The sequence below is a fragment of the Adiantum capillus-veneris genome, chromosome 17, assembly GCF_014529385.1.
Source record: "Adiantum capillus-veneris isolate H3 chromosome 17, ASM1452938v2, whole genome shotgun sequence".
NCBI classification, from domain to species: domain Eukaryota; kingdom Viridiplantae; phylum Streptophyta; class Polypodiopsida; order Polypodiales; family Pteridaceae; genus Adiantum; species Adiantum capillus-veneris.
This window is the reverse complement of record NC_140947.1, coordinates 85,293,943-85,307,626: the sequence shown is the minus strand read 5'-3', so window position 1 is coordinate 85,307,626 and position 13,684 is coordinate 85,293,943.

The window sequence follows — 13,684 nt, the reverse complement described above, 5'->3', positions numbered from 1 at the left end:
ATATAAAGCATACACATCCATAATGATATTTTGACCAATGCTTGGTTGCATAAATTTTAGTGAGGGACAGAGGGAGTATGACATACCAAAAAATTATTTTCCCTTGCTACCTTAATGTGTATGAATGACCTTTGTGTCAAATGGTTAACTGCTCTCATTGGAAACAAATTCTTTGTAAGAAAAAACCTTTTAGAAACTACGAGAATATGCCCTTGGTCGGGATAGATTTAAAGGGTGAGGTTGGAAGCCACGCTTGGATTGAATGACACTGATACTTTGAGTTCCAAAAGGCATTGGTCATGAGAACCTTGATTGGTGGATGTGATTGCAAACTTTAGATCCAATTGAAGAAGTCCGCTGGGTGGCTAAAAGAGGGTGGTTCAACATGTGTAGCCTACCATAGATGCAACCCCAAATTTTAGAGTAATTGACTACCATCCTCCTCATGTCCATCCATGATCAATCCCCCTCAAAAGTGAGGAAAGGACATCCTGTTGACTTGAAATTTTAGAGTAATTGATCACCATCCTCAAGTCTATCCATGACCCCTCTCAAAAGTAGGGAAATCTATTGCACCCATGACATAAGTCCTCCCAATATACAATGTCGGATCTATCCAAGAGGTCACATGTATTTTCTTTTTGGGGAAGTCCTTTATGAAGGTGTTTTTTTCCTTATTTGAACAAAGATGCATACACACCCAAAAATAGGGTTGGTGATGTAAGATGCTATTCGAGTGCAAACTAAGATGGCTCTAATCACAAACAAACCAAACTAATTGAAGATTAAAGTCATTATTGATTATGATGGTGGAAATTGGACTACATCACACACCAAAATCAAATTACAAAGCACAAAAGAAATGACCCAATCTAGGTCAACCAAGAACTACAAGTAGTAATTGATGCATCGGTATTACGTAAGCATAAACACTTGCTTGTTGTACCCTTCAAGTATCTGAGGATGTGTTTCACTACTTTCCATTTTTGCTTGCTAGGATTAGATATATATTGACTAACCACTCCCATTGCAAAAGAAATTTTTGGCCTCATAGATACCATAGCATAAATAAGACTGCCTAAAATTGAAGAATATGACATGCTTGCCATTTTTTCTCTCTCAACATCTGACTTGGAATAATTTTCTTTGCTTGTTTCAAATATGATGGTAGTGGGGTACTCACTGCCTTCCTCCTCTACATATTGAAATGCTATAAGACCTTGTGGATATAAGATTATTGAGAAAATGCAAGAATTCCCTTCTTCATGTCTCTCTTGATACACATTCCAAGAAAATGATTTGATTCGCCCAAATCCATAGCAAAGTTTTTGCACAACATTTGCTTCAATTTGGCAATCTCCTCGATGGAATTTCTGATATTGAGCATGTCATCCACATATAAGGTGAGAATGACCAAAGAAACATCACTAATTCTCTTTGTATACAAGAAATGATCCTCTCAACTCCTTCTAAATCCCTGGGACAACATAAAAGCATCAAACTTTTGATACCACTGCTTTGAACCATGCTTTAAGCCATGAAGTGATTTCTTGAGTTTGCATACAAGATCCTTCCTACTAGGCTATTCAAAACCTTTAGGCTGCTTTGTGTAAACGTCCTCTTTTAGATCCCCATGAAGAAAATTTGTCTTCACATACATTTGGACAAGCTCCATGTCCTCAATGGCTACTAGGTCAAGCAATGTATGTAGTGTAGTCATCTTGACCACATGCAAGAAGATTTTGTTAAAATCAACTCTCTCTACTTGAATCCCTTACTAACCAATCTAGCATTTTACTTAGGCTTCGAATCATCGTATGTAAACTTCTTCTTGTAACTCCATTTGTAAGGTAAGGCACGCTTGCCTTCTGGAAATTCAACTAAGTCCCATGTCTCATTGTTGACAATTGAGTTATACTTTGATTGCATGACTTGCTCCCACATGACCTTGTCATTTATTTGCATGGATTATTTTTAAGAAGATGGCTCATTGCAGTCAGTATGACATAGTCTAACCCTAGATGAAATTGCTTGGGTGGATGTGAGTATCTAGTAGATCATTTCAAAGCCTAACTACTATTCTTTACCCTGCCAATTAAAGTGCTACTAGTGGAAGGTACATCATTAGTATTTTGAGTGTTCTTAGATTTTGAGGCAATGTCCTCGAATGTGACTTTTCTATACTCAACCTTTTTGATTAGTTTCTAAGGTTCAAGATTCCCCCAAAAGCTTCAAGCTACCATTTTTGTTTCTTGCATAGATTTTGTTTTTATGAGATTCTTCATTTCCTCCAGAACTACAATTTTCACACACACAAGGGGTGGGGAGGGTATTGAGAAGCCAAGATTGTGCCATCGTCGTGCTCTCTCATATCAATTATAGAGCGTGTGGCATATGTCCATGCATGTATGTAGGAATGGGAAGAAGAGGAGAAAAGTAATTGGGGGAAGCATCATATCAAGAAGAACTAGTGTAGAGGATGTTAGTCATGGGCAAGCATCTACATGCATTTACCCAACACGTTATCTCGGGGAGCACGGACTTCATTGAGGTGATCACGATCGTGTGATCACGTTAATAACTCTAGTAATTACACAAGGAAAAGACGTGATCACGTTAATTGTTAACGTGCGTTCCATGATGACCAGCAAAAATCCATAGAGCCGGTTAGCCCACCAGGTAAAATCATATTCCCTCAGGGACTGCCAGGTATTTATAATTTCTTGGCAGGCCCGCTGAGAAAATAAAAATACCCAGCAGGCCCGTCGGGAAAATAAAAAATCCCAATGGGTGTAATTATATAAAGTAAACCTCGTGCTTACCGTGGTGCTTTGACTAGGAAAATCCCTAAAGAGTGTATCCAAGTGCTAGGTACAATCATCATCTTGTGAATTAACCCAAGGTTACAGAGTCACGTGTCCTTTTTTTGGGCCGAACGTGATTCTTAATTCGGTAACCACTTCTAAACATATTTAAATCCTTCACCAAACATAAAGGTATGAAACCAAAACAATTGAAAATTTGGAGATTCATTCTCATTGCAATGAAGCCATTGGTCCATATGAGGACTGCAATTGGTTCTAGAAGTTGAGCATATGCAAATGACGAGTCAATAGTCAAGGGTCGGATGTCCTGTACTAGTGTACTGGGCATATAAAGATCCTTGAAGTCTTGCATTTTTCACCATCATAGATTTGAGTTGATATACATTGTCACTGCACAATATAAGAGCTATAATCCTTAATTGGGTGAAAAAAGATTTTAGTATTGAATTGGATGCATAAGGGGGCTACAATCCTTGACTGGGTACAAGTAGTCCTCAATTGTGAGATTGCATCGAACATTTCTTTGCGTTATTTCTTGCATTGGTTTATATAGAGAGTGCGTTATGTATTATGAAAGATTGTTAGTGCATGAAATATAATCATAGATATTATTGCTTTTGTGTATGTTTTACAGATAATTGACATCGTTTCAGTGTAGAAGTTGATTATTCTTTGTAGCATTTGAAATTAGATGTGTCTTATTGTTTGCAAATTGAAGAGGATGTATAAATAATCATCATAATAATAATTGCATTGAGAAATTCATAGCATTGTTGTATTTCTAATATCGTGCAGAGAGTGCATTGCAATGTGTATGTTTGCTCACAATATAGGTGATCGATATGTGGATTGACTTATGTGGATTGACTAGAGTGCATGGAAAATCTCATATTATGCAGTTTTGATTACTTTCTTAGTGATTAGTTTTTTAATATATATTGAATCTGGTTCTTGTCTTCAGTTTTAAATTAAAAGAAATGGAGCAAAATGTCGGCACAAGTGGTACGAAGAAGCCAAAGAATAAAAAAGATCCTAGCAAAGAGTGGGATTATACTCACAACATATGGAGTAGCAATGTAAATTTTGCTTCACAACAAAATCAAGAGGTGCACCACGTATTAGGGACCATTTTTTGGGTAGCATTAAAAAGGATTGTAAGAATGTGAACATCCTCAGGCACCTGCAATTGCAAAGCATTTGAGAAAAGATCTCGCCAAAAAGGGTGGCAAGAGACAACAGATATATAGCTCTGTTATGGATGCAAGTCAAGAGTAGTTAGAGCCAGATATTAACTCTGTTGATGCTGTGGTGACACCAATTAACCTTGGAGAACAGCCTGTGCAGGGAGAGGAAATGTCAAGCAGCGTTCCTTTTAAGCATCAAATGAAGGTGGACTTAGTCAAATGCGTCCAAAAACATTGCATCAAAGCTTTTGGATGAAGTCTCTAGAAGAAATGCAAAATGCACTCACCAATGCAATTTTCTTCAGTGAAAGTGCTCTAGTCATGATAGACAGCAATCATTGGAAGGCCGCTTGGAAGAAAATTAGTGAGTTTGGCCTAGGATTTTCAGCTCCTTCTTATCAGACGATACAAAATGGTCTCTTGCACAAATGTTACATCAAAGTCAAAGAGCACTTGGAAATATTTTGCTTTCAGGATGCACAATTGTGGGTGATGGTTGGTAAAATATTCAAAGAAGATCACTGATCAATGTAATGTTGGTTTGTCCAAGGGGAGCATAAAGGTGATTGACAGTTTTGGTGCAATTAAAAGTGGCAAATACATTTCTGAGGTCTTGATTAATGTAAAGGAATCGGAGCTAAACATGTCGTTTAAGTAGTCATGGACAATGCAAAAAACTATAAAAATGCTAGCAAATTAATAAACAAGTCCTTTCCACACATTTTTGCCAATGGCTGTAACATGCACAGGTTAAACTTGGTGCTAAAGGATTGGTACACTAGTGAAGAAACCACATGTTTCGCCAAAATAATTGACACAGTGCGCCAAGTTGTGAAATTTATCTTGAAACGACAAAGAGTGCTCGATTTGTACAGAATGCGCATGTCAGTGATGTTGAAACTTCTTGCTGAAACTCAGTTTTGCACGTAGTTTTATACATTGGAATCACCTCTCTACAATAAGTGCATTGTGATTGACACTTTCAATTGCACAACCTTTGATGAGTGGCAGCTTGAGCAAAAAGAAAAAGTGAAAGAGAAAATTACATGTCTACGTGGCTCTATAAACAAGGCTCCTTGGTGGAAGAGTGTAATAGATGCATATCATGTAATGATGCCCGTTATGTTCGCAATTTGCAACCTTGATCAAAAGGTGCCAAATATGGGCAAAGTGTGGATGACATGGTGGTCAGTCTAACAGAGTCTTGAAAATCCTGAGGAGCTAAAAGAGTTTGTAGCAAAGAAGGAGTGGCGACTACCATTCTCTGGCAAACAGTGAAGAATTCTTGCCAAGTACTTTCATGCAAGATGGAAGAGTGCTCATAGTTCACTCCATAGTGTGGCTTACATGCTCGATCCGAAGTATTGGAATTTAGACATGAAGTCCAATACAGCGGTAGTCAGCAATTTCTATCACGTGGTCAACACGTTCTACTCCAACGTTCATGACCAAATTGATTGTATCAAAGAAATGAGTGTATTTAGATTAAAAGAAGTTTCTTTTGCAAATGATTTTGTACAGTCAATGGCAAAAGAGCAACCTGCATGGAAGTGGTAGATGATAAATGGTAGAGAGCATTATTTGATCTTACGTCCTCTTGCAATGAAAGTACTACCACAACGTGCAGCAAACTCAAGGTCAGACAGAAACTGGAGTATGTATAAGTGTGTTCATAGCACTATTTGCAACAAATTATTAGCAGACAGATGTACCTACAAAGGCGGTCCTCTCTCTCTCTCTCTCTCTCTCTCTCTCTCTCTCTCTCACACACACACACACACACACACACACACACACACACACACACACACCCACACACACACACACACACCCACACACACACACACACACACACACACACACAAGATTGCTGAAAGAATAACACCCAGCGGGCCCGATCGAGGCCCTATATATATTATTTTGCAGCCCTGTCAAGCTACTGAGTTTTCGCAGCGGGCCCACAGGGAAAATTTAATAGCTCGGCGAGCCCGTAGGGAAAACAGCCCGGTGGGCTTTTTGTGGGTTTCCAGGTTTCTCTTAACCGGCTTGTTTGTGATCATGTTAAGTGCAATTAAGTAAATGTGTCAATAAGACCTTGTGTTCACACAAATTTTTTGGTAATTACCTAAATATTAAATCCCCGTCGGGGATTCCACTATGTAAAAAATTACATATAGCACGTGCGAACAAGAGGTATTTAAATAATCCCTTATTTGTATATTTTCAAGTATTATATGTATCCCTTATGTATGCATTTTTTAACAAAAACAAGCCCCTATGTATGAAAATTTTCACTTTCTCAATTAAAAAACCCTTTATGTAAGTACATTTTTTTTGTAAATGTACCAAATTATAAATCCCTTATTTGGTTGCACATGCTATTTACACATTTCCTAGTGGATGCCTCGAGCACGTTATGTACCTGGAGAGCCCACCGTTCCTCCAAAATAGGCATTATAGTAGCCACAATCCTTTCTACTCCTAGATGGATGACCCAACAATTGGTAGGTTGCTTGGGTAGATTGATGATGCCATTGATAAGATTGTGGTGAACAGTAAGATAGGCAAGGTCTTGAGGAAGGAGAGGCAAGATTCGTGGGCAACAACTGAGAAAGGAAGGGAGATAGACACATCAAATTGAGAGTCAATGGGAGGCCATTAGAGGGATGCTCTAGATATATAAACACTAACCTAGATCGCCCAAGGTGTGCCAACACACCACTAACTGATCTAGTGTATGTTTTTTGAACAATCTCTTTGTACCACACATCTACTCATCTCCTAAGGAAAGTGCACATGCCAACATGGGGTCTTCTGGAACAAGGTCAATGGGACAATAGGATTGTCATGCCTTGTCCCAACCACTATTACAACCATCTAAACTCCACCATCAATGATTTTGAGATCCTTGGTCTACCATCTACAAGACATAGATTCAAAGTTCTCACTTACCTCAATCTACTCTCACCTACCTCTCTACCTCTAACTCTATCTTTCATAGCCTCTTTATCTTACCTTCCCCTATCCCACTCACCTCTTTCATACTCTCTCTCTCTCTCTCTCTCTCTCTCTCTCTCTCTCTCTCTCTCTCTCTCTGTCTCTCTCTCTCTCTCTCTCTAGATCTCTCTCTTTCTATCCATCTCTATGTCTCTCTTTATTTCTCTATCTCTTTGTATCTCTCACCAACTCTTTTTCTTACCTAGCTTTGTTGAAAAATTATTTTAAAGTTTAAGGATAGTTGTTCAATGTGACTAGTATCCAAATCACTAATCCTATAAGCATTGATAACAATATACATGTGTTTTGAATTCTTTTTTGGTCATTTTGTTTAATGTATGTTCTGGCTCATCACCCCAAAGTTGACAATTGCGATACCTCGAGTATTTGAGAGCTCAAAAGCAAGGAACTAAATGGAGACTAGCTCAGATAAGTGACTATCCAGTTTGTCTCTAGTCTACCGAGTGACTTAGGTGGCCATGCACAAACCACCTTTTGACCAAATTCTACTATATCCTTAGGTAGCCATATCTATGTTTAAATTGTGCGTTCAATTGTCTTGATGGACGTTTGTTTAGGGAGTTTTTCAAGCTCTATAATGATTTGACCAAGGTTTTAAGTTTACAGAACTTGCCATTTCAATAGCCCAAGTGAGTTAGATATAGCTAACTTGATTTCTTTGTATACTAGCGCCCCTTTAATGCTAACATACTATCTAGTAGGCATTACAAAAGCCTAAAAATATTAAGCAGAGGATCTACATCAGCTAGATCAATTATTCAAGGGATACTCTCTCTAAGAAATCCTCGAGAGAATCTCTCTTTCATTCTCTCTCATAGCATAAAACACTCTTCTCTTTGTGAGAGGATAACCTCTCCCTCTTTCTTTGTGAGAGATATAGTCTTCTTCTCTCTCTCTTTTATGTGAGATCTCTATGGGAGTGGTATCTATCTCTACAATGTGTCTCTCTCTAGAACTTCACATGCAAGAGAATAATTCTTTCTCCTCTTGGTTTTCTCTCTCATGACTTGAGAGAATTCTAGACCTTGTCTCTTTCTCTATTCCCAAGAGCATAATCTCTCTAGAGCTACTTTCCTAGTCGCAAAATGAGTCATAGTCTCATCTCTCTTAAGTGAGGGTGTAACTAGAATTCTCTTGCTCAAAGTAGCACAATCTACATATGCGGGAATACCCTTTTCTTCCTCAAAGAGTGCTTACACTCTCTTGTATTATGTATTATCTTTAAAAGATGGATAGAAAGGTCAATGGGACTCAAAGGTCCTATACACCCTAACATCTTGTAATATTAAGAAAGTGTATTCTTTTCATTTTTTCTGCTCCCCAATTCTGTAGTCAATGTAACACCTCAAACTTGGAAAAGTATGGGCAAGTACCTATGTGTAGCCACATTGGCCATGCTAAACACATAGGAATGGTTTGATTGTGGCCACGTGAGAGTGATGAAAATGCTAGCTTGTGGACCATATGTGGCAAGTGATGATGAGCCAAGGATTTTGGTAAATTGGCATTGGGATGCTAATCTCCCTCATAAGCAAGTTTCCCTTCATGGGTAGTGCTCTGTGATATCCTATACAATATGGGAAAAATTGTCGGCCACACTTCTATGTAATCCTTGTTGGGCTTACTTCCCATAAGGGGCTTGCTTGGTGCATTCTTAAGCTCTTCTTATATTGTAGCATTCATAGTCTTGACTATGGAAACAACATCCAATTATGTTTTTGGCCTTTTCCCATTGTTGTTAACCCCTCTTCTCCCACTTTAGAAATTGAGAATCGCTTGGTAGGCTTTACACACTTGGCCATGGCAAAAATTTATGCAAGCCTTTCTTGTCCTCCTACATCTCGTCATTTAGCTGCACATGTCCACTACCTCCCTTGATTTTAAGCAGTGCTCATTGCATGAAATGTCAAACGTTTTAGGCATGATATGGACTATGCCTCCTTGTTTGAAGCAAATTGGTGCTAGTGCTCAACACATAGTTCTATCAGCCTTAATCTTCGATGCTCAGTTTGCCCATCTCTATGACAAAATGGTGCCTATTTGTAGCCTATGGAGACCATCCTTCTAATGTGCATGGGTCACCGAAAACTCTTGTAGAACACACTAACTAAAATTTTGATAACCCCTCTTCATAAAATTTATCATCTTTCATTCATCCACAAATAGCAACTTTGTTTTGTAACTTATTTTCTGTGATAGCACCACCTAAAAAAAAATTGCTTCTCAAAAATAAAATCAATAAACACTTAGAACATGCTTAGTATGCATGATAATGCATGCGCACAACCACCAAGTATTTTGATGTCTTTCAAATAAAAAAATCTAAGCACAAATATTGCCAATTAATGCTTATAAAATAACTTATCTCTTATGAATAATTTGTAGAATGTCGAGAGTAGAAGTGTCAAATTTATCTTGCTTTGGTACTGGTGAAACATAGGCGTCATACACCTCCTTCGATGAGCTCTCTACCTAGAGATCATTTCCTAAGAGCACTACAAAAGGCTTACCACCCAGCCATACGGCTTTCAGAGCGTAATCAAGCCATTATTGCCCATCCTTGCTGCAGTTTCTCCTTCCCCCCTTTCTCTTTCTCCTGTCTTGTGTTTCCCTGCAGTGCCGGTAGTGTGGACGTGTGTGTACCCCCCCCCCCCCCCCCCCCCCCCCCCGGGACCGGCGGTGAGAGTGAGATTGAGCGTTTGTGTGTGTGTGCAAGGGTAGAGACGTACTGTGGTAGTAGTTGTGCATTGTGTGGTGATCTTGTGGAGTGTATAAGCATTGGGAAGCGAGAAAGTGTCATTCTGCTATTGTAAAGTGTGTTTTTTGAAGGTGTTTTCTGAGAGGATAGGGGTGTTGTGGATACCCTGAGCTATATAGAGGCCTTTGATTGTGTGTCAGATGTGTTCCCCCATTCCCCCTCTCAATCCTCTGGTGTCCCCACTGAGGAGCACATTGATTGTTCCCAGTTGATCGAAAAGATGTGATTTTTGGAGTTGGAAGTCATGGTGGCAAGAAACTATGGATCGATTTTCATAGGCGAGGAGAGTCCGAACAAGTGGATGTCGTTTTTCGAGCCCTGTATGCTATCACTGCAAATGCAAACGAGGATAGCAAAATGCAAACATTTCCTTTGGTGATGCGTGTAAAAACTAAAATTTTGTATGAAGCTTTGGAATGCGAGCCAAGGCAAGCGTGGTGTGCTTTACGAGCAAGGTTTTTTCATGACTTTCGCAAGGAGGTGTCCCCAGTCAAGATGGATACAAAGCTGAAGGCGCTTAAGCAAGATCTCAATTTGTTTTTGGGTCATTTTGAAGAGTGTTCAGTGGAATTAGCAGCAACCATGCAATTGGTGCTGTAGCAATCGCACAGTCAAAGAGTGGAAAGATAAAGAAGGAGATAGAGTAGGGTGTGCCGGGCTATGAAACAATGGCCCCCCTTCAACCGCAGAGTTCAAGAGAAGCTATGCACGAGGAGAATCGTGGAAATCGAGAGGTAGCCATTGTACCGCAGAATTGGGTACACACAGTGCAGGATTAGTCCGAGCAGATGCAGGAATTGCGGCTAAGCATGATGGATAGAGGACAACCAAGAGGAGCAAGGGGTAGGGCAAGGCCGCTACCATGTAGATGCTACAATTGTGGAGAAGATGGACATTATGCACTTGATTGTCCTCAACCACCAAGAGAGAGAGGAGGCATTTAGCCGTTGTTTGGTAGAGGTCGAGATCAAGGGCAGTTCAATGGTCCAAGAGAGGAAGCAGTGGAGAATCCTGTGCAGCCAGCTCCACCAAATGGAGTTGAGGTCCCAAGGGTGAATATTATTGGGGTGGATAAGCAAGATGTTGAAATTTTGTCCAATAAGAGGGCAAGAGCTAAGAGAGAGACAGAGACAAAGCGTGAAACAAGAGCTCGCAAGGGCAAGGAGAAGGTGTACAAGGGCAGAGAGTAGCCTGAGACTAGAAAAAGAAGGAGACGCTACAAGATCAAGCAAGCGGAGTTCCAATTGGGACATGGATACCCAGAGTACAACCTGGTAAGTAACATTCAAAATCAAAAAGCAAACATTTTTGGTCAATTGTTGGCACAAGGCTATGAGTGTTAGTACAAGGTTGTTGAGAGCTAAGGGGAATGTACACACGGTACAAAGCTTGGCCTTGAGGATAGGTAGCCTAACTGATGTTCTTCCACTGGTGGATGCGATTGTTGAGAAAAGGATGCAGGTACAAGCCTACATAGACACTGGAGCACAGGTATGTGACATGACAAAAGCAGCCATGAAAGAGACGAGAGTCAAGGTGATAGCCAAATCAAATGTGCACGTGAGGATGTACAACTTTGCTAAAGCTAGGTGTCTAGGTGTGGCTCAGGATGTGAAGGTCAAGGTGATGGGCATAGAGTGCCTAATAGATTTCTTCGTGATGAAGGCAGGTGATAATTCTTATCCAATCATTTTGGGTAGGGCGTGGCTTTTGGCAATAGGTGCTAAGCAAGAGTGGGAGTGCAAAGTGTTCACTTTGCCTGACAAAGAGAAAGGGAGACAGATTGTACTAGATTTGAAGACCAAGGAGAGCAGTTCTCATCCTATGGCAGCTAAATATGAAGACAACGTGACAAGCTACAAGTATGAGACAAAGATGGCCTACGATGAAGGCTACACTAGCACCAAGGAAGAGGAAGGCAAGGAGGATTTGCTAAAAATTAATACAGTTCTGTTTGGAGTCACCATAGAGGGTTTTTGTGCAGATGAGAAGAGCACTACTGACATTGCCAAAGACAAAGTATGGGATACATTTTTGTATTGCATGTCCGATGATGTGATGGTAGAAAAGGTGTTGGAAGGGAAAATGGAGGTAGATTTTGAGAGTGAATTAGCACCTCGATCAGATTGGCCTGGTCTATGGTGAACAGGTTGAAGATTTAGAAGAGCAGGTTCTTGAGGCTAAAGAGCTAGTGAGGATCCAATCCTTGAACCAGTGATAGACTCTTCAAATACTAGTTTACAGAGAGAACAACTATGCTTAGCCATGCAGCAGGTGGATGAAAATGGTGCTTGATGTTGTGCTATTGATGAGTATGCTATTGAAGGTTGCTTTGCAAATATTTTTACATAGACCACAAGACTTTCCTGGTGTGGGTTGTGCTATAGAGTCTTTTCTACCAGGCAGTTTGAATATAGTTAATGAAGAACCATGCTATGGAGGGCTTTAAGGGAGGCTCATTCCATGGTCTAGGGATGAGGCCAAGGAAGTGGATATGCATGTTTTGCAGCTAGATGGGAAGGCAGCAAGGGATCACGATGTGAAGCAGTAGGAGGAACAAGTGGGGAAGGCCAAGCCAAGTTTGCCAAATAGAGAGATACAAAAAGGGAGTGGGGTCATGAAGTATGATAATTTCAAGTCTAAGAATAAGCGGACAGGTCCATACAAAGTGTAGAAGGCCTTTGCAATGGGACCTATCAGTTCGTAAGGGCAAATGGTAAGCTTCTTAGGCACAGCGTGAACGGTGTGCAGCTCAAGTTGTTCTTTGAAAGAAGTCTAGTACGTGAGGTGCATCAGATTGTAGCTAAGGGGGTGGGCAACCCACCTAAAGTATGCAGTGTGTGAGAGGATATCAAGCTTTTGTACATAGCCTATACATAGGGTTGTGATTTGCAAATGCTTTGAGTTGTCAATTTGGTGTGCTAGTTCCTAAAGGTCTGTAAATATGCTTTTGATTAAACATAAATGTTCGATGAGAGGGTTGGGCAATGATGGTGCAGACAAAGTTGGTCGAGGCAAGAAGTAGTGTAGGCAATGCTAGAGGTGTGCACGAGTGCATGAAAAAGGGTTAAGGCAAAGTGGAAGACCTGGGCAAGCAGGTGCTAGCAGAAATGTATGCTTACTGCAGCTTTTTAGGCCAAGAAGGCTCCAAAATGGGCCAGCTGGGATGGTGGGTTTGAGTTTCCAAAGTGCTCTATCAGTGTCCTAGAATGTGGAGTTCGAGATGCTCTAGAAGCCGGTGTAGAAGGCTCGTCAAACGGAGTCTCGGTGTGCAAGATATTCAAGTCTGAAGTTAGAAGGTCTAGCAGATCTGACACAGACAGGTAGATAGGGACAAGTGGCTAGAGTGGATGTTAGTCAATACATGTAAAAAGCTTGAGTTATGGAGCATATTTGTCTTTTTGGATCACGAATTAGAGCTTTAAAAGAAAAGTTATGGTCAATTGAAAAATTGATGGGGGTCAGTTATGTGCCCTCTCGACTGCATTGGGAATTGTGACATCTAGGTTTTTTTGGAACTTGACAAGGCTCGAGAAGGTAGGGCACTGTGAGGATTTGATAGGATTTGACGGCTTGTTGATCAGATTCTTGGACGGTGAGATATTCCCGTTGGAAGTCTGGTGCAATCAGTGGTAAGAAGGAGCCAGATAAGTTTCTCATGTTTTCAATGCGCCAGTTGGAGGCCACAACAAGGCCCAAATGACAAGGAGACAGGGGGGTTCAGAGCCGGAAAAACACAAATTCGGCATGGCTTTGCGGCTTGGTCATCCAACTCGTGAGAAAGAATTGGGGGGGACGGCAATTGGGGTTAAAAATAAAGGTTTTTTTGGGAAGTTTGTGATGACTTTGGGGGGGTTGGGCGGGGGGGTTTCAAAGGAAATGAATCGCAGGCTTCCACG